This window comes from Scardinius erythrophthalmus (assembly GCF_964197995.2).
Source record: "Scardinius erythrophthalmus genome assembly, chromosome: 14".
NCBI lineage: Eukaryota > Metazoa > Chordata > Actinopteri > Cypriniformes > Leuciscidae > Scardinius > Scardinius erythrophthalmus.
The window spans coordinates 29,915,595-29,934,498 of record NC_138234.1 but is presented as its reverse complement, the minus strand read 5'-3'; the positions used below and the strand labels follow the sequence as shown (position 1 = coordinate 29,934,498).

Genomic DNA, 18,904 nt, shown 5'->3' with positions numbered 1-18,904 from the left:
AGATCATGCGCTAACCTCTAAACCACATCTCCGACAAACCAGACCAGACTCCAAAGACCCACATCTGAACTAAAACCAGACCACAGCTAGACCACCAGACCCAAACCAAGATTAAACACCTCAAGACCCAGATACCAAGAACTACTGTAGCCCAAAAAACTAGACCAAGACTAGACACAGACTCAGAATAAGACCAAACCCCAAGAATTGACTTCGAGACCCAGATCAAGAACCTGGCTGTCCATTTTATTGAGCCAAAAATGAGAAAATGACTTGACCAAAATGCGATAAACATGAAATATCTTGGAGCAAAAATGAGGCATTATTTATGACATTGAAAGTAGTGTTGAAAATATCACCTAATATCATAGTACTACAGAGATCTAAAGAACTTATGATTTACAGCTCTTATAGTGCCAGTGTGGATTTCAGATCCCAGTTTACAGAACAAAAGTAATAATGTCAAGTAATTTACTGCAAGCGTTGAAACCACAGGCGACTGGATATTGTCTGGCTTTTGGCAAAATGCAAAAATTCTCTTTTGAAGTGTAGCTTTTAAATCTCTTGGGACGGTCGTCAGGAATTTCAATAATGGGGAAAGCGGCACTCACTCCAGTTTATTGACTCTTTAATGACATCTGTGCACATATCCGAGTAGCTCTTGGTATTCTGGGATGCGTGGGTGGAGCTTGTGAAGCTGAGTGACAGCATCTTTTCACACTGTAAACGGGATAAAAGAATGATTTATGGTTAGCCTGAGGACACAGGAGCTGGCTCTCCCGCTTTCCCATTGCTTGACTCGTTGGCCGCCAAATAGTGCAAAAGCTTCTTTGTAATTATACACCTTGACAACGGTTCACACGCTTATATACGTTTTCATTTTTGCAGCTCAAACTTAGGAAAAATTTCATTCATTTTGACAAACAAATAAGAAAACTGCTCATATTTTGTGGTTTTGTTTTCTCCAAATAATCAAGTCTCAAGTATATCAACATATTCTTACTTCCACACTAATAGATCCGAAAATACTTATTAATACTAATATTTTCTAATATGATGTTAAAAAAAAGAAGGGTCCTTTTAAATTTATCACAATACTATGTTGTATGATTTCAAAGCAGCAGTAAGTGACTTATTTTTGGAATACCAGGCATAACATTTTCTAACCACTGGACGGATATTGCAAAAAAAGCTGTCCTGGGAAATTGTATTTGTATCAGTTAGAGACCTAAAATCTGTAAAACAGCAAAAAAAAAAAAAACAACGTCAACCGTTTGGGGCAAGATTACATGCTCCTGGAGTACAGCAAGTAAATGTTCTTCAATAAAAAGACTGTGTACCTCAAAATAATGGAGATAAATGTCTTTCAACTGAGTTGTTCTATCAGGCTGCATGCAAAAACTAACATACAACACCAACCAATATAGTCTGATTTACAAACAAATGACTATATAAGACTATAAACCAGTTCTTTATAGTGACTCAAATCATACAGAACGACCAGTGTAGTCCGAATTCTCAAAACAAATGACTCCTATGAACCAATCCTTTTAAAGGGACTGTGTGTAGGAATTTCTCCCATCTAGTGGTGAAATTGTATTTTGCATTCAAACGAATAATGCTCTCCAGCGCCTCACTTTTTCAAATGTGCGTTGCATCTACGGTAGCCGTTATGTACCAAAAAGCTATGACAGGATGTCTTCTAATAGCACTTCGAGTTTTCCTTCGGGTGAACAGGTTTGTTATTTAAAACAAACTGAAACTTGAAACAACGAAAAAAAGAATGTTACAATTATCAATTACTGACTGTGAAAAACATTAACTATGGTAATTAGTAGTAATGCCTTCTTTACTCGTTATATTTTTTGAAGTACGTGCATTGTTAGATATCATCATCATCAGAGCCTTCTCGAACGTTACTTTACTCAATAGCTGCTATTCATCAAAGAGCCTGTTTAACTTTTAACTATAAATGTTCTACTGTCTATATAATAAAGTACACAACCAAGCAATGAAAAAAAAGCTTGTAATTAAGACCGTAACATTGACTTACCTGTCGAGAAGAAAGCAGGCAACTTCAGGGTCTCTTTTGAAAGCTTTCTCCTGCATTAGCTATCCCGACATTAACCCTTGTTTTTGTAATCTCCGGTCACGTTTCCTTTTACGGTCTATTTTGGACTTTTTCGACGACGAGGACTCCTTATCCTGTGACTCAGCATATGTATGAATGAACAGTGTATAAATAACCGTGCAGTGTGCATCCTTTTAAAGGGGGGGTGAAACACTCAGTTTCAGTCAATCTCATGTTAATCTTGAGTACCTATAGAGTAGTACTGCATCCTTCATATCTCCAAAAAGTCTTTAGTTTTATTATATTTATAAAAGAAAGATAGGCTGTACAGAGTCTTTTCGGAAAAAAACGAGCGGTTGGAGGCATGCCGTGTGGACGGAGCTTAAGCTGTGCTTATGCGCGGATAGCTAACAACACACAGAGACATTTGAAGCAGACAAGCAGTTTTTTACTCACCGCCCGGTTCCAACGCACGACCGTGAACCTTTATCTTTGGGATAATCCTTAAGCATTAGACGATCTGCAAATCCAGCGTCGAACTGGGCTTTGTTTATAAAACAAATCATCTCCGAAATGCAAGGAACAATCAAGAACACTTGCACAACTCCGTTGATGCTCTGGAAAAACAAACTCCATCCACTGGTCCCTTAACGCCGGGTTCTTTGGGAATCTGTGCAGGGTTGTCTTGCCCTGGACACACTTCTTTGGTGACATTGACTTCCCTAAAGCTGAGCACAGCGCTTTGATGGGCGAACTGTTTTGGCTCTCTTCTCTCTCTGGTCTACGGTTGTGCGCGTGCCCGCGTCCTTCTGGGAAAAGTGCCCTTAGGACCCATATAAGGAAATTCCGCCACAGCTGACGTCACACATGCCCATACTCGAAAAAAACTTTCCGAAATTTGTGACAAACTGGAAGGAGAATTTTTGGCACAGAAATACTCCTTCAAACGTACAATTTAATTTTTGAAACTTTGTCCATGTTTAGCATGGGAATCCAACTCTTTAACAGTGTAAAAAACTCAGTATGCATGAAATAGCATTTCACCCCCCCTTTAAACTTGCCGGGGCAGTGACAAGCGCCTCTCACTGCTCTGCTCCTCCGCTTCTGCTGGCTTCAGTCACGTGACGCTGGTTCTGAACGAAAACGCGTTGTGGAAACGCGTTGGCCTAGTACTTTTTGTCCCTCTCTGCTATTATAGTTTTTTCAAGATGCCGGAACTACATGGAAGCCTCCGTGGACCTACCCATCCCATGTATATAAAGATAATAAATTCTTCGTTTACGAGGATTAGTCTGATCATTGGCATAGGTATTTGTACACCATTGAGGGCATATTTATGAATAAAAATATTGATTTTAGATAATAAAATACCTAAAAAGCTACACATAGTCCCTTTAACGAATAGTTCAAAAAGACAAGTTACTGGTTTGAATCGGTCTGACACAACGCTCTGTATAACTAACTTTAGAAGAGAGAGAATTTCTTTCATATGCAAGTAAAATAATATTATAACTGAAATACACCCAAATTAATCAGAATCAAATCAAAACGATTTAGTCATCAGAATCAAATCAAACCTTTATGAATACCCAGCTCTACAATTCAGGATTCTTCCTAGTAAACACATACAGGGCATGAGAGTTATAAAGAGGTCAGCGGCAATCATGTGGACTGGTGTGGTTTTCACAGCATTTCATCTATGAACGGGACGCATTCATCTGGAAACACAGAGCATAATGGGCCAAAGGCCCTGCGAGCAACCTGCTCTTATGCCCACTTAAGATCACGTCAGTAAACAAAAACATATGAAAGAAACTCACCCGCTGACTGCTGTACTCAAATCCTTGCATGCTGCCTTCAGGCAAAGAGTGTTAGGAGAAGTGAAATGACACGGCAGGGCCTTGTTTCAGCATCAGTTTACATCAAACACACTTATGCACCATCGCTAACCAATACACACACAAAAAGTCGTCCCTTAGGCAAAGTGGCTCCTTTTGCTATTAAACTGAAGCACATTGTCGACACCCTGACCTGTACAAATATCTATCCATCAAGGTTTTTCTCCAAGACTTCTAAGGAAGAGAGAGCTTTGCTGAGGCAAGTCTATCTGACTTTGATTCAGAGTTGGATTCGGGCCCAGGGTCGCTGCTTTGTACGCTAATGAGTTATTTATTTGCCCGACTGCAAGATGACAGCTCTGAGAATTCAACGATATACGAACAACGCACCTCCACCGCTAAGATCCAGGAGCTCATATGTACACTCAATCTGAAGGGATAATGAAATGAAATGAAAGTGAAATTAAAAGAAAGTTGGTAGAGAGTAACAAAAGGTATGTGTTCCTCAGGGGAATGCAAACCTTTTGGGAGAATGCAAAAGTTTTGTGACCAAAAATGCAAATTTCCTGGAGGAATGAAAGTTTTGAGAGAACGCAAAAGCAATTATTTGAAGAGAAACGCATGCAAAAATGCAAACTGATCAGGACAGCGGTGCTTGGCAAGGCGACTGCATTGCCGCTCAGGTCCAAAATAAATGTAGAGGAATGCACCTCAAAAATGCAGAGGAGATAAAGGCACACTAACCTCAGCACAGAAGAAAAATCGCAACAGACAGAAAAATTCACCTGCTCGAATTCCAGGACTTCCTGTTCTCAAGGTTTTGTCTCTCCTCTCACTTCTCAAACTCAACGCACAAAAATTCCAGAGTTCCTACATGGGCTCTCCAGTCTCCACTGGAGAAGATGCCACAATACTCATCTCACACGGTTAGGAGAGACTGATAGAGAGAGAGGCAGAAACAGAAAGAAAGAGAGAAAGAAACACACACACATAAGGGAGGGATCTCTGATTAAAATTCTCCTGGCACATTGTGGAAGGCCGTTGCAGCAATAAAGCCCTGCTGGCTGGCTTTTGTTCAAGTTTAAGGCTGTAGTCTTTTTTCACTCCGATTCTGTCTCTTTTGGTCTTCTGGCAGTCTTTTCTGGAGCTGAAGGGAGGTGCAGGGATGCAAAATGAAAAACTACCAGGGTAAGAAAAAAAGATAGCCCCCTCCTCTCTCCCCACACTCTTGTCTTCTCACTTTCTTCAGATGTGGTATTCATTGGTCTCTGAAGGGTTACCCTGTCCGAACAATGCCCAGCATCAGACCGCAACAAAGCCGAAGCAGCTTTCAAACCGTCTTACAAAGTAACACGGCCTTCAAAGCTGAAAGACTGCCAAGAGTTCGCATTGTAGATTCACAATCAGAAATGGGGAACTAACATGGACAGAGATAAACCTGGCCAATTTTACCATTATATCCACTCCGGATATGTATGGACCAATATTGCGATTCTGGTCGATACCGATTGGCCGATAATTGGTATGGCTGATAACTAGACAATATTAAAAATTCTAAACTACTTTGTCTAAATTAATTTACAAAACAATACCCAGAACTTGAAAATGTAGGCAACACGAAATTAAAATGTTTAGCATGAAAAATGGATATTCATTTTGAGATTGGCTAAATATTACATTCAACAATGTTATTAGATTATTCATTTTTTATTGTATTATTAATTCTAAGTGACTGTTAGATTGCAGCAATGGTCATTTAAATGTGAAAATTAAATATCTAATACAGACTGATACAGATACATCAGTAATATTTGGCCAATAACCGATATAGTACCAATATATTTAGCATACCTGGTTACAAAATCTACAAACAACCTTTTATGTATTTTGAGTAAATAATGTACTAAATACATGTTCATTACATCTCATTTGTTGTATAATCAGCCAACCCACAACCCAAACAACCTACTCTTGCGGTCTTCATAAACTCACCTCCATTAAAACCAAACTCAACACATCTCTCTGGAGTTGGTTAAAGCCCCACATGTGAGTTGAAACCAGAATCGCAACTAATTTTACTCCAGTGTCGGTGGTAATTGTAAAGAAGCTCTTGACAGTGCTAGGCTAGTTTCTACAACAACATTTTTTTCAGAACAAAAAGTGGGGCTCCCAATTGGTTGTATCATCTTAATGGGTTTTTAGTATTGTTAAACAGTTGTCCCAGGGTCAATTTGTTAACTAAAGAGGCACAAAGAGAGTGACACTGAATTAGCATTTGAATAACTAGGCCTACACACTATTCTGCTGAGTAAGTCATCGATAAATGTGTCTAGTTTGTCTCAAAAGCTCCTGTTGGAGTCTGTAAGACCAAAAAGCAAGTGCTGTAGATGTAAACAAAATTTAAAAAAAATGTCGACAGTCATCTCAAATGGGACAGCCTAATACAAGCAAAGCATCCAAGTAGAACTCTTTCCTACACAACCGGTGGTTCCTGATGTCTTTTTAATTGCTGAGTGAACTGCCGAGCTCTGCTAGGGAGCGCTGACCAAAGGAGACAGTGAAGAACAACAGTTATGGGAGGATAAAGCATGACTGTGTACTGTTTACCACAGAAAACCCAAATGAAAGCCCTTAGCGGGGCCTCTGCAAGTGTGGGTCTCTCGGGGGATGTTAAAAATCAATATGCAACCAATTATTCATGCAGGAGGAAAAGTCTCTTGCAGTCCAAAAGTTGACAAGAAATTGGAAGATTCTGTATAGTATTGCTGAGAGTTACGCAACAAAAATTCTGTCATAGTTAAAGATAGTTAATAAAAATAAAGTTTTTAATGTTGTTTACAAGTCTATGTGGTGTTTTTAATGTGCTTTAAGACAAACCACGTGCAAATTCATATGGTTTGAATATGGTTTGATATGGAATATGGTTTGTGTAACATTAGCAACATATTATTAGGTGTTTGATAACATATAAGCAAAAGGCGAATCATATCAATTACCGTTACTAGTCCGATGTTGTAGAAAGCAATACATAAAACGCATTACCATGTCATTTTGGTGATCAAATCTGAGTTTTAAGCAAAAAAAATTATTGACTACAGGGAGATTTTAAAGGCTTTGGAATCAAAGTCACTGAGGACAAGTTCTGGATTTTTCTGAAACCAAGCCAACTGCGTGTCCGGCACCGATGCCCTCAGGCACAATAACCTAAAAATGTAATAAACCTGCCTATACTGACATACATACATTGGACATTGGAAAAGACGACACTTCATGACATCAACCCTCAGAGGACCCTACCATATTTCTGCATCAGAATATCACAGACACGGAGGTGGGCACTTTTGATTTGTCAGTCTGTACAGACCCCCATCCATATCTTGGCACCAGAATATTACAGACATTTCAATGCTCAAAATGCTGGCTGTAGGAACAGAAGGCGGGGGCCTTTCAGTACAAACAACCAATCATCTTATTAACTTTTTAGCATGATTGGAGCTCAACAAAGTACAATTTCTGCATTTTTCTTGGTCACATTCAGGCCCGGTTCCAGAATCAAATTACTAAGGGTGCTTCTTTCTGTTATATTTAACTAAAACGCTGTCGCTTTGTCTGTTCATCGCAATATCAAAAAGTTCTGTTATAATCAATTAAGCTGCCAACAATGCACAATAAATCTCTTTCTTGCATCGTATCTACACTTTGTTTGTTAATGAGAGGTTTCGTGAGCCTGCATAACTCAGCTCTGAATCAAAACTCTGCCGTTTTGAGCGGTGAGTGGATTCTGACTAACTTAAACACCTCTGATTGGCCACTGAGTTCAAGAGATCAACAACTATGTCTGTGATTGGTTGCAAAAACACTTTGTAAATAGCTACATTTGACTTTCTCCAGAGCGCAAACACATATATGCGCTGGTGCATTTGTCAAATTTTTTCGCCGATATATTATTACAATATCAACTGAGGGTGCACATTTCTTAACTGATTTGAAATATGTTATTGACATATACTCTTGATAGTCATTCCCTATTCAACTAAACAACACCTATGCTGCTGTAAACAGAAATTAGCTGCTTAGGGTGTCACCAAGAGGGCCACCACAACTTGCCTTAAAATGGATTTGGACGTTATTCTACATTTTCTGCATCTGAAACCCACTTTAAGACATTACAGAACATTACAGATTTGTAGTTGCAACTCCCCTCAACTCCTTTACTCAAAGGAGTTTGACACCATCTTACAAAAGGTCAAAATCCAGATGCGTGTATGAAAAATTAGCCAGGAATAAGCAGCCCAGTTTAGAATTTAAATAACGCTGTAGGGGGAAGTAAAATCTGTTTACTTGAGTAATGGCCATACTTTCATCTTTTCCATGGGGACGAATAATAAATGAAAAACATTCACACATTATACATTGCTGCAACCAAATTGAACAACTAGCTGATAGCATGCTGTATGTCTATAGGCCTTAGTCAGGTTAGACGTCATATTGAATTTAACGCAGATGAAAATGATCTTTACAATGGCACGCACTGCATTAAGATCCTTTTTTTTCGTAAAGACGTTTCATCAGCTGTACAATCTGTACTGTATGTTGTTAAACAACAGTATAGTTCATTGAACGCACTGTTTTCTATACCTCACAGCCTCGTTTTCATTCCTGTCAAAGATTAAATATGGCGCTATCATGGCAAAGCTCTACTGAAGTGTCCAAATGTCAACTGCCAAACAACTGATTAAAAAAATGCCTGTGGGGACTCTTTAACGTCTTTGTTTCAAAATTTACAGTCTACAGTTTACATCTAGCCACAATTAATTAGAAATATAGTGCTCTCTGACATATTTGACTGGCCAACTTGTTAATGAAGTGTGAATGCCATTTAAAACGCAATCAGGCATCAAGCACGCAAGACCTACAGTGTACACTTCGATATGTAAGGGAAGAAAATCACAGACTGGCTGCCATCCAACTAGTGTGTACTTTATGCCTCCTATCTAGACTGCATACAAAAAGCAGTTAGTGCGACTCAAATCAAGTTAAATTTAAATTAGGTTACATTTAACTTATTCAGTTTAATTGACATTAGCAAGTGGTGTACTGCATACTCAAGTATTACATCAATGATTTGGGTCTTTAGGGGGCTTGCAAAATACCACATGCAACAAAAAAGACTGGATTAACAGATTTGGGCACTATTCAACTGCACTGACATTGACAAAACATGAAGAATCTGCAGCTGCACTTCACCACACAGAGAGAAAAACGCTGTTCATCACCATCAAAATTGAGTAAATTCAGGATTTAAGCTACTTAAAAAACTGAGCTTTTACAATGTATGTTGCCAAAGCTTATTCTCCCTAGCAGCGGTTGTGAGACCTCTATTATTGGAATAGAATCATATTTGCAAGCCTTTTTCTATTTCTTTGATAGATTTAGGGTTGATGTTAGATAAACAATATTTTTTCGACAGGGCCGACAAGTCTGAAATGCTGGACCCAGTCGATAATCATTTACATTTCCTGTGCCAAGACACGGATTTTGACTGAAAATGTGTAATAAAACACTCTGATGCATATTAATGATCTCAGATCTCAAACGCATTGTCAGGGCTTGGCATTAACACCCGCCAACCCAACAAATGCGGGAGGATTTCAGCAGTGGCGTGTAACGCAGTCACTCCTACTAGCCACCTTGATGGGTTGAATTATAATATACAGTTTTTAAGTAGTCTTTTAAAAGGGCATCTGAACTAAGTGCAAAAATATACATTTTCAATACATATAAATACTGAATTTTCTGAAACACTTCCAGTACGAATTTTTTGCTTGAATTTCGGTATGGGTTTGGGCGTACTTTACCCATTCCCGCAGATTTAGTGCTTACACTAAGTGCTCGCACATAAAGCCACCTGAGTACCAAATTGAGTACTGTTTTCGACACTTATTGCGCTTAACCAGTCAAATACACACAAAATAATGTCAAAATGCCGAGTATTCATGTAAACAGAGTCAGTTACATTTAAAGTGGACGTAAACAGTTGAGAAAGAAAACGCATGCGAAACAGTATAATGGATCCGTGTGTCAGGTCTCAAAGTGACAGCTGCCAAATAATGAGACAATATCAAAAATATCTATATGCTGTTTTTTTCCTCATGGTATCAATGTCAAAATTGTGGCCAATGAAAATGCTGAGTGGCTAGTAACTTTGAAAAACCACTAGCCACAGTGGCTTGTGAGCAAAAAAGTTAATGTCAAGCCCTGCTCATTGTGATTTGTAAAGGCTGTTGCAAAACGCTCAAAGTACAAACAAGGTGATGGACATCGCTTCAGGGTGAATCCATTACAGATGGGGTAATTTACCACAGTTTTATATCAGAGAGCTTCTGGGGTCTTGGCAGGTTGGGAGCAAGTTGCCCTCTGGCAAACCCAAACAATCAAGAAAGTGTCAGAGAGAGGGAGCACCATAAAACAGTCCTTTGAGAGCCTATCTGCCCTGGTTACCCAGCCAGGGAAGCCAAATGCATCACTGCACACTAGATCAACAGACAGCACAATGTGTCTGTTGATGGGGACACATAACAAATAAGATCAGGCAGGAAAGGGACATTGTGAGACGAACCCAAATGTAACTGAGAAAAACAAAAAACAATAGAGTAGCTCATTTCAGCTGCTAAAGGCAAAAGTTCATTTGCAGTACTGGATGAGATCTCAAAAATGTATGAGGAATATGTTAGGTGGCAAACCAGAACTATGTTGACGCTAAACTGGGCCTGTCTATAGCTAACATTTCTACCTACCTATTTTTATGCAAATTTTGGGATATCGCATTGAAAAAATAAAAACACACCAAAAACATTCTGGATGGAAATGCCAAGATTAATTTTAAAAATGAGGCGCTTTTATCCGATAAGAAGATATGATCATAAAATTACAAAGACCTCTGACTTGTGTATAAAGGCCCCGATGTATTTCAAGCGAAATCGAAGAACGAACTGATGTGACGTCATTTCAAGCAAAATCGGTCTAAAACGAACTTCGTTTGAGGTTGCGGAAAAGTTCGCTTTGGCTGGTAAACTCCTTTGAGTATATCGGGGCCTTAATGGTCTCAAAAATTAATGTTTTGACGTCAAGTCATGCAATTAACATTTTCATGATCGATCACTGCTATCATTTCAGATTACTTGGACAAACACAATCTTGCTGTTTTTTTCAGCAATGATTCCAGTAAGTGCGCAACAACCTTTGGTTTACTGCCACAAGAGCCCTTTGAAGCTGCCTTCGGTAAATACAGACACAGACGCAAACATACTGTACATGCAATTACATGCAGCAGAGCAACGGTGAAGTGCAGATCCGTGAGCCATCATGGTTAACTCAGCTGCTGCCTGTGAGGAAAACACCCAACTGGATAATCACACACACACACAATAATCCCACCCTCAATACTGAGTGTCTGAGTTTTAACTGTGTTTTCGGCATTCTAGAGCAGTGAAGTCACTCGACAGACTGTATTGAGTGGGAGTGAGTCCTTTTATGCAGTCAGGCTCTTATTACATTACAAGACCACAGAGCAGAGAAATCAACAGCTTTACAATATCATCTATCCATGTAAGACACAGGCTCCGTTCCAAAAGCTAGATTGCCTGGTTGTCTACATTAAGTCGGAAACGGAAGTTGTGATCGTCTTTTCTTCCCTATTATATATCAGTGTGAAACGGCTTCTCGAACAAGAAAAAAAATCCGGGGTGGGGCTTGATTTTGTCCATTGGGAATTGGTTGCATAGTTGTGGTTTGCTATTGGTGGATCTCATGTGAGTGACAGGTTGCACCGCCCTCGCGCCAATAAACACGTCATCAGAGAAGAAGAGAGATGTCGCTGAAGATCATTTTTAATGATGGTGCACGGACAAATAATTTATAATAATACATACTGCAATATTACAATTGTGATTTCATGGTGACATTTTAAATGAGTTTTTTGCACAAAATAGTGGGTTCAAAAGTTGGCAACACTGGCTGTTTCTTCAAGAAACAGAAAAACAACAACAAAGTACTAGAGAAACAACAACAATAGACGCACGCAATGACAAGCACTTGTGTGAGGGGTTAAGAGAGATACATGTAACTCTACTTTAAAAGAGTTCGAAGACATTTTATTGACTGATAACTTCTGGAGAGAAACAGCACAAACACCGGACAAAGATGAAGCTTTTTAGTGTGCTCTAGTGCCTGAGTTCACGCACACTATCAAATGGAGTATACTTTAAATGGCAATGGCTGTGTCCGAAACCTTAAAAATGCTGCCTTTGGAAAACGTATTCCAAGGTAGGAAGGCATCAAGGCCCATCCGAATCCAATGATAGCTTCACGTCTCCTGAGATCTCTTCATCTGATCGAGTTTTATTCGCATTTGACCTCAACGGACTGAACAGAAGATTTCCACATCAAAGAAGGCGGAGCCTCAGAGCCACACCCACCTATTACATAATCGCCACGGTCCAATGGTAGTTCGAAAGTGTTTACCAGCCAGCGTGAACCAAGTTTGCTTGGCAAGCGGTTTTGAACTCCAGAAACAAACTCCAAAGAACTTCGTTTTGGCCTGAATTTGTTCAGAATGACGTCACACCAGCTTGTTCATCAGTTATTAAGTATATATTAAGTATATTCTTTTAGGGATAGGGTTAGAATTCAGTTGACTATAATTAGCTTAGAATTGCTACACTGTACAAAAACAGTATGTGCTCATTTAGATAAGATACAGTTCCAGCCCTGCCAAATATACTAAAATTGTAATCTTACCATTCCAAAATCTTTCAAGGTCATCCTTAAATATGTAAGTTATGAGCTTTCCAAATCCAAAAGGATTTAAGTGGCAACTTAGCTCAGTTTGGACATAATGTGAAGTTACTGCATTTAGCAGCATGGTAAAATACTCTCATACCCCTCAAGTGTCTGTTTAAACTCCCAAACTCTTGCACAAATTACCTCATGACGGAGGTGGGGAGGGATATCAGTGCTCAGAGGGGTTTTGTAAATGCGTGTGCAGTGAAAAAGAGCAAAAGAGACAGAAAAGAAGGGAGGAGAGGGGCTAGGGAGGAAAGTGTAGGCTTGAGGAGTCATTTGGGACGTTTTCTGCAGTCCAGCCAGAGAATGAGGCAGCAGAGAGCGGCCGTTGAGACGGTTAAAGGGGTTTGCAGACAGAAATCGCTGTTTGTTTGTCGTTCAAAGATATAAAACTCCTGCGAATTGAATGACTGCTCTCGAGACGTTATTAATCTTTCATTAACATATAAAACATGTGAAATTGTGTTAGAGGCAGAGAGAGAAAGATAAGATACGGAGTCATTTGGACTCTACAAACGATCGCTCACTATGCGTCATTGCTTTAGAATCCGAGCAAAACGGTGAACGGATCATCCGAAGCAGCTCCATCGTTGTGCTTTTTCGCATCAAAATCCACATTGCTTACAATGAACTACGATTTATGGGATTATGATAACAACACAGCCCAAATCCACTTTACCAGTAACCCTGATTAGAGCTGTCGCATTACGTGGGTTTAGCCAAAAATCACATACAGCAAGTAATGCGAGACTAAGACCTCAGCGACAGATTATTACGCCTGTAGTGTGGAATTGATCACAGATGACTTCACAATCATAACCAGACCACAGACCATCCTGAAACCAAAATAATACTGAAAGTGAATTTTATGCAAACAATGGAGGTAAATCAGAAATATCACTTTGCTAAATCAGCAACAATGTTTATGGGGGACCAAATGTGACGAAACTAAACAAAAAAACAAAACGAAACAAAACGAAACAAAACAAAACAGGGTCAAATAAAATAAAAACAAAACAAGAAACAAATTAAATAAAAAAAATAAAAACATTAAGTGATTACTGACGAACGCATTTTAAACGTCCATTAATAAAAATAAATAACTATTTTCTATCATTAATTCTAATTTAGAGATTCATAAACTTAATACTGCATTTTCAGTTTGCTTACTTTTGTTTTTAGTAATTAATTTGATTCGATTTTTTTTTTGTCATTTTGATGATCAAATTGCAAAATTTAACAACTTATGCACGTAGACTTTTTTTGAGTTCTTAATTTATCAATTTCTCTAATGATTACTGAGGGTCACATTTTGGCCTCTATCGTTTTGTGCAATTATTTATTTTATATTAATAGCTGAGCGATATAAATAAAGGTATTAAATTATTAATCATGAATCATTTGCGGTACCTAAAATCCTTTGAAATGATGGAAAGTCCTTGAACAAGAACAAGAACAAGAACCAAAGATTTTTAAATTAGATAGATAATTAAAACAGGCAAAAAACATTTAGTATGTCCTCCAGAAATCATTTGTGCACTGAACATGCGCATCATGAATAAACGTATCATACATAGTAGCACGAGTGGAGGCCACTTTGAACAGAGCTCTATTCATTTTCCCAGCATTCCCCGCTGTGTCCTCAAACGCCCCAGAATTGCAACATCATTGTAACAAGACTCCAAGAATCAGAAAGAACAGAAACAACACTTCAAATTAAGTTATTGACCCCAAGAAGAGATTTACGGACACTCAAAAACCACCTCGCCTTCACCTCAAGTCAACGGTCTACATTTATATTTAATGCCACTAAAGCCCGGCTAACCTAACTAGTAAATCTACGGGGCTTCAGAAACATTTCCCAGACGTCAGAAATCACTCAGGAAGTGTAATCCAAGCGTTTTAAATGTCGTTTTTGAGGGCTCTCCCAACAGTCCCGTAAAGCACGCTAATGCTCCAGGACGCGCCGTCATCACTCTCTCTCTCAGCAGCCGAAGGAGCGGGAAGAACTGCAGAGATGTTAAATTAATCACAAGAGCTCAGAAAGAGAGAGAGAGACTGCGACAGAGAGGGGAGCTTGTAAACTGCCCGTTTTGGGTTTGCGGCCATTACAGCCGTCAGCGATTCCCGCTCCAGGACTGTAAAACGTCTCGCCAGGTCTTCGTGACTACATCCATGTCATTTACTCAAAAAAAAAGGCCCAAAATGACACTTGACCAACCATCCACACAAGTGCTCATTTTCACAGAAACAGCCTGACTTGGTCTTGGACTAATGTAATGCAAAGCTGACAGTAGATTTTTAAATTTACACGAAATATAATTATTATATCTATCGAGCAAGCGGTCCGTTATGGCCAAATGTTGTCCTCGGCCTCTGGAAAGTTATGCAAGCTTGCGTGAGAACTGAATTTTGGAACTGTAGCTACACGATGCACAAGGTATTTGATTAGTTATGTAAAATGAGCACAATAACAAACAACACGACAAAAATGTGCTTAATGTGGAAACGGCTGACTCACCCTCACGTTGTTCCCAACCCGTAAGACTTTCGTTCATCTTCAGAACACAAATGAAGATATTTTTGATGAAATCTGAGAGCTTTCTGTCCCTCCATAGACAGCAATGCAATTTAAACATTCAAGGTCCAGAACATCATTAAAGTAATCCATGCAAAGGTGGTTTAACCTCACTTTTATGAAGTGACGTGAGTGCTTTGTTTCCAGAAAAAAAACATAATTTACCACTTTATTTACGAAAATATTGACCTGCAATCCAGTAGGGGAAGCACCACGACGCATGCGTGTTGTGTTGATTTCAGACCGGAAGTTGTTCTGTGAACGTGCTTTGGATAATATTATTTTGTAAATATAGCTGTAAATTATGTATTTTTGCGCATACAAAGCACTAACGTCGGTTCATAAAATTGAGGTTAAACCACTGCAGTCATATGGATTACTTTAATGATGTCTTTTCTATCGTTCTTGAATTTAAATGTGTAAACGTTGCTCCCAATGGAGGGACTGAAAGCTCTCGAATTTCATTAAATATATCTTCTTCATTTGTGTTCTGAAGACGAAAGTCCATGAACTAACCCTTTAAAAGTAGGAACTACAGGCATAAATGTCCATTCCAGTTAGCTTTAACAAACGTCTACAAAAACCGTACAACTTTTCGCAATATTTACTTCTAACTTCTAAACTTTCAGAAAACATTCAATGTAATAAGTAACAAGATTTATAAATTATTTATGAATGATTTTATATCAATATTGACAGGTCATGGACCAATATACTAGCCAATATTGTACAATTTTGAGATTATCTGCATCTGCTAACATTACTGTAGTCAAAAAAATGGCAACATCAAAAAAACTTTGACCTATAAAATTTATTGACAATTTAGTTGACGGATAAATTTCATATTTGTGGTAAATTTTGAGTATATATAATATTTTATTTAATTATTGATATTGATAATGTCTTTGGCCATTAAAAAAAACTATCAATTAGCACTACTTTTTATATCTGACAGACCAATCCGATCTCACGAGAAAATTTAACTATTTTACGAGGTGGCAATTTTGTATAAAAAACATGCGATTTATAAAAGTAACTCATTATAAAGGACCATGACCACTGCCAACCCCTCCCCAAAACTTACCCGTCACTGGGGTTTAAACTGATCTCATGAATTCGTACAAATTAGTCACCAATTAAGCACAATGTAAAATAGTTACGAACTGCTGTGAGATTGTGTTGGACCGATTATAATGCATATTTAATAGGCTGATGCATGCATATGATCTAATTTGCATATGTAGAACTAAGTCAACATTTCAAAACATTACAGCATATTCACTTTTAGCCTCTGTAAACATTCCGATCTAAAAGCATCTCCAGACTCAAGCAAAGGTCGTACCCCGAGGGAATGTCTCGCTGTGCGTTGAATGAAAAGGTGCCGCGAGTCAAGGTTCAATTGAAGGACTCGCTGTGGGAATGAGCTTTATTTAGACTCACCTGCTGGGAGCCTGAGATCACACCGCCTGTTAGCGCTCACGCTGCTCGATCACCTGAAATAAACAAACAAACACACAACAATCATCCAAAGTGATGAATGCTGCAGCTGGAAGTAAGAGAGAAAATATCAGCTACCAGTAGATTTCTCTCAAAGCCTTCCAAATAACTAGGTGCACTTCCTCCATGATCTGACGTACCTTGTTATCTCTTCAAACGCCAGGAATGCACACGAGAGCCAAAAGATTAAAAAAAACGTAGACAGTCAACTCCCTACACAAGCCCCTCAGTCGATAAATGGAGAAACATAGAGAGTAGGCCAGGCAAAACTCTTTGAATCTTGAAAATAATAACTCCTGCACACATGCTTAGCGCTCCTCTTCTACGAATCTCACAATGTCTACACCATTTCATTACAGGGTAATGATAACCACATTCTACAACCAAGTTAACACTTCATGTTTTTTTGGTTGTTTAGTTAGCGTACATTTAGCGAGGTAATCTCTCACTGTACAAGCTTAGCACTCCGTTAAACAATTAGCCTGCTAACTTAAGGCCCGTTCACGCAAAGAACAACTATAACAATATTAGCTTCGCCCACACCAACGCATAATAACGTTCGGTTTACTATAACCGTTCTGCAGTTCTCGTTAAAGTCTGGTGGATTTTGATTGGCATTTCTGTGTTTTTTTTTAACATAGACTGTAAACATTTTATTGGGAAAACGAACACTTGAACATCTGTGTGATGAGAACTACCAAAAACGACAGAAACGATCTTTGGAAACAAATTGAAATGTAAATAAAATTTGTAGTTTAGCTCACATCCCATTCAATTACATGGAGAGGGCGGGGTTTATGAGCTATACTGCAGCCAGAGGACGAGCAAAATGTTTTGTCTTGACTTTTCAGGACTTGAGCTGCACATTTGGTTTTAAGACTTTTTTTAGATATAGTTCCACTTTGTCGTTATCATCATGGTTGTGCTGTGGACTTCCCTATTCTCAGAATTAGAATGATTATTAAAACTAAATAGTTATCGTTAGTTATCATCCTTGGTGTGAACAATTATTTAGCCTATATTCTGTTCAATTATATAGTTTTCTTTGATCAAGCAACACAAACTGTGGACATTGGACATACTGGATAGGTGGAGTGAAAATGGCACTTTAATAACAATAACAGATGGTTATGTAATATTGGTTATTCATACTACCAATACTGCTAAAGCTAAGGCACAGTCGCATTTACCGCTATTTGTCAAATGTTTGTGGGCGAAATCCAGTCATGTCAATTGGAATCCACACAATCCGGAATTTTAACGCAAGGGTGAAAGATTTCGAAAGTTGGTCACGCAAATTTGCTGAAAGCTGCTTGATTTGAAACTAACTTCTGCGTGAGCTTTGCTTCATACAGTATTGCTATACAGTATATTTGACAATGGACCTTTTTTGCCAACAAAACTTCACAGAAATGAGACTGCACCTTTACTTTACAACTTGCCAGCAAGTGTTGTCACGATACTGGAATTTCCAACTTCGATAGAATACCATGAAAAATATTGATATTCAATACCATTTTCGATACCACGGGGAAAAGTGCCATCTATACCGCCAATCCGCCATACAGATAATTTATTATATCATCATTTTTTTATAATTTGGGTAATTTTGTTGTAATAGCTTACACACAAGCACAGGGACACTTTATTTGAATCGTTGAACTAAATTTACAAAAAAAAAAAAGTAATAAAATGAGAACAAAAACAAACTGCAAACAATAGAGCAATAAATACGATAGAAAACAAAGAGGCAAATGAAATAAACATGGCTTTTCAGATATTTCAGTATCGATACATAATATCGATTTTTTGACAACACTACTTGCCACCACCAAAAAAACATTTTGCAATTCTTCTCAATGCTTTCCAAAATGTTGCTATATTTATGGATTGGCACCTGCAAATAAATGTAACGTTTTTCCTTCCGCTCTGTTTAGAATGTCTTAAAAATGACAGACCCCCTTTACATACCGAGAGACAGACAGACCTCCATCAAAGAGCTCAGTTGAGGGGAAAAACCCATCAAATTGACCCTGTCTAGAGCCCTCGGGGAGTTCCGCAGCATGTGATAACCAT

General features: G+C 38.5%; 1 protein-coding gene across 11 annotated transcripts in view; it reads right to left on the bottom strand.

Moving 5' to 3' along the window:
* add3a (adducin 3 (gamma) a) overlaps positions 1 to 18,904 on the bottom strand; it is a 93,880-nt gene that overhangs the window by 53,052 nt on the left and 21,924 nt on the right. For 4 of the 11 annotated variants that reach the window (XM_081385070.1, XM_081385062.1, XM_081385067.1 and 1 more), the window contains exon 2: positions 16,772 to 16,824. The exons of 3 other annotated variants lie outside the window; for them this stretch is intronic. The gene's annotated coding sequence lies outside the window, so the exon portion shown is untranslated. Of the gene's footprint in view, positions 1 to 611; positions 632 to 2,053; positions 2,070 to 4,653; positions 4,845 to 16,771; positions 16,825 to 18,904 lie in introns of those variants that run through there. 4 more of the 11 variants (XM_081385075.1, XM_081385073.1, XM_081385072.1 and 1 more) reach the window with 4 other exon arrangements.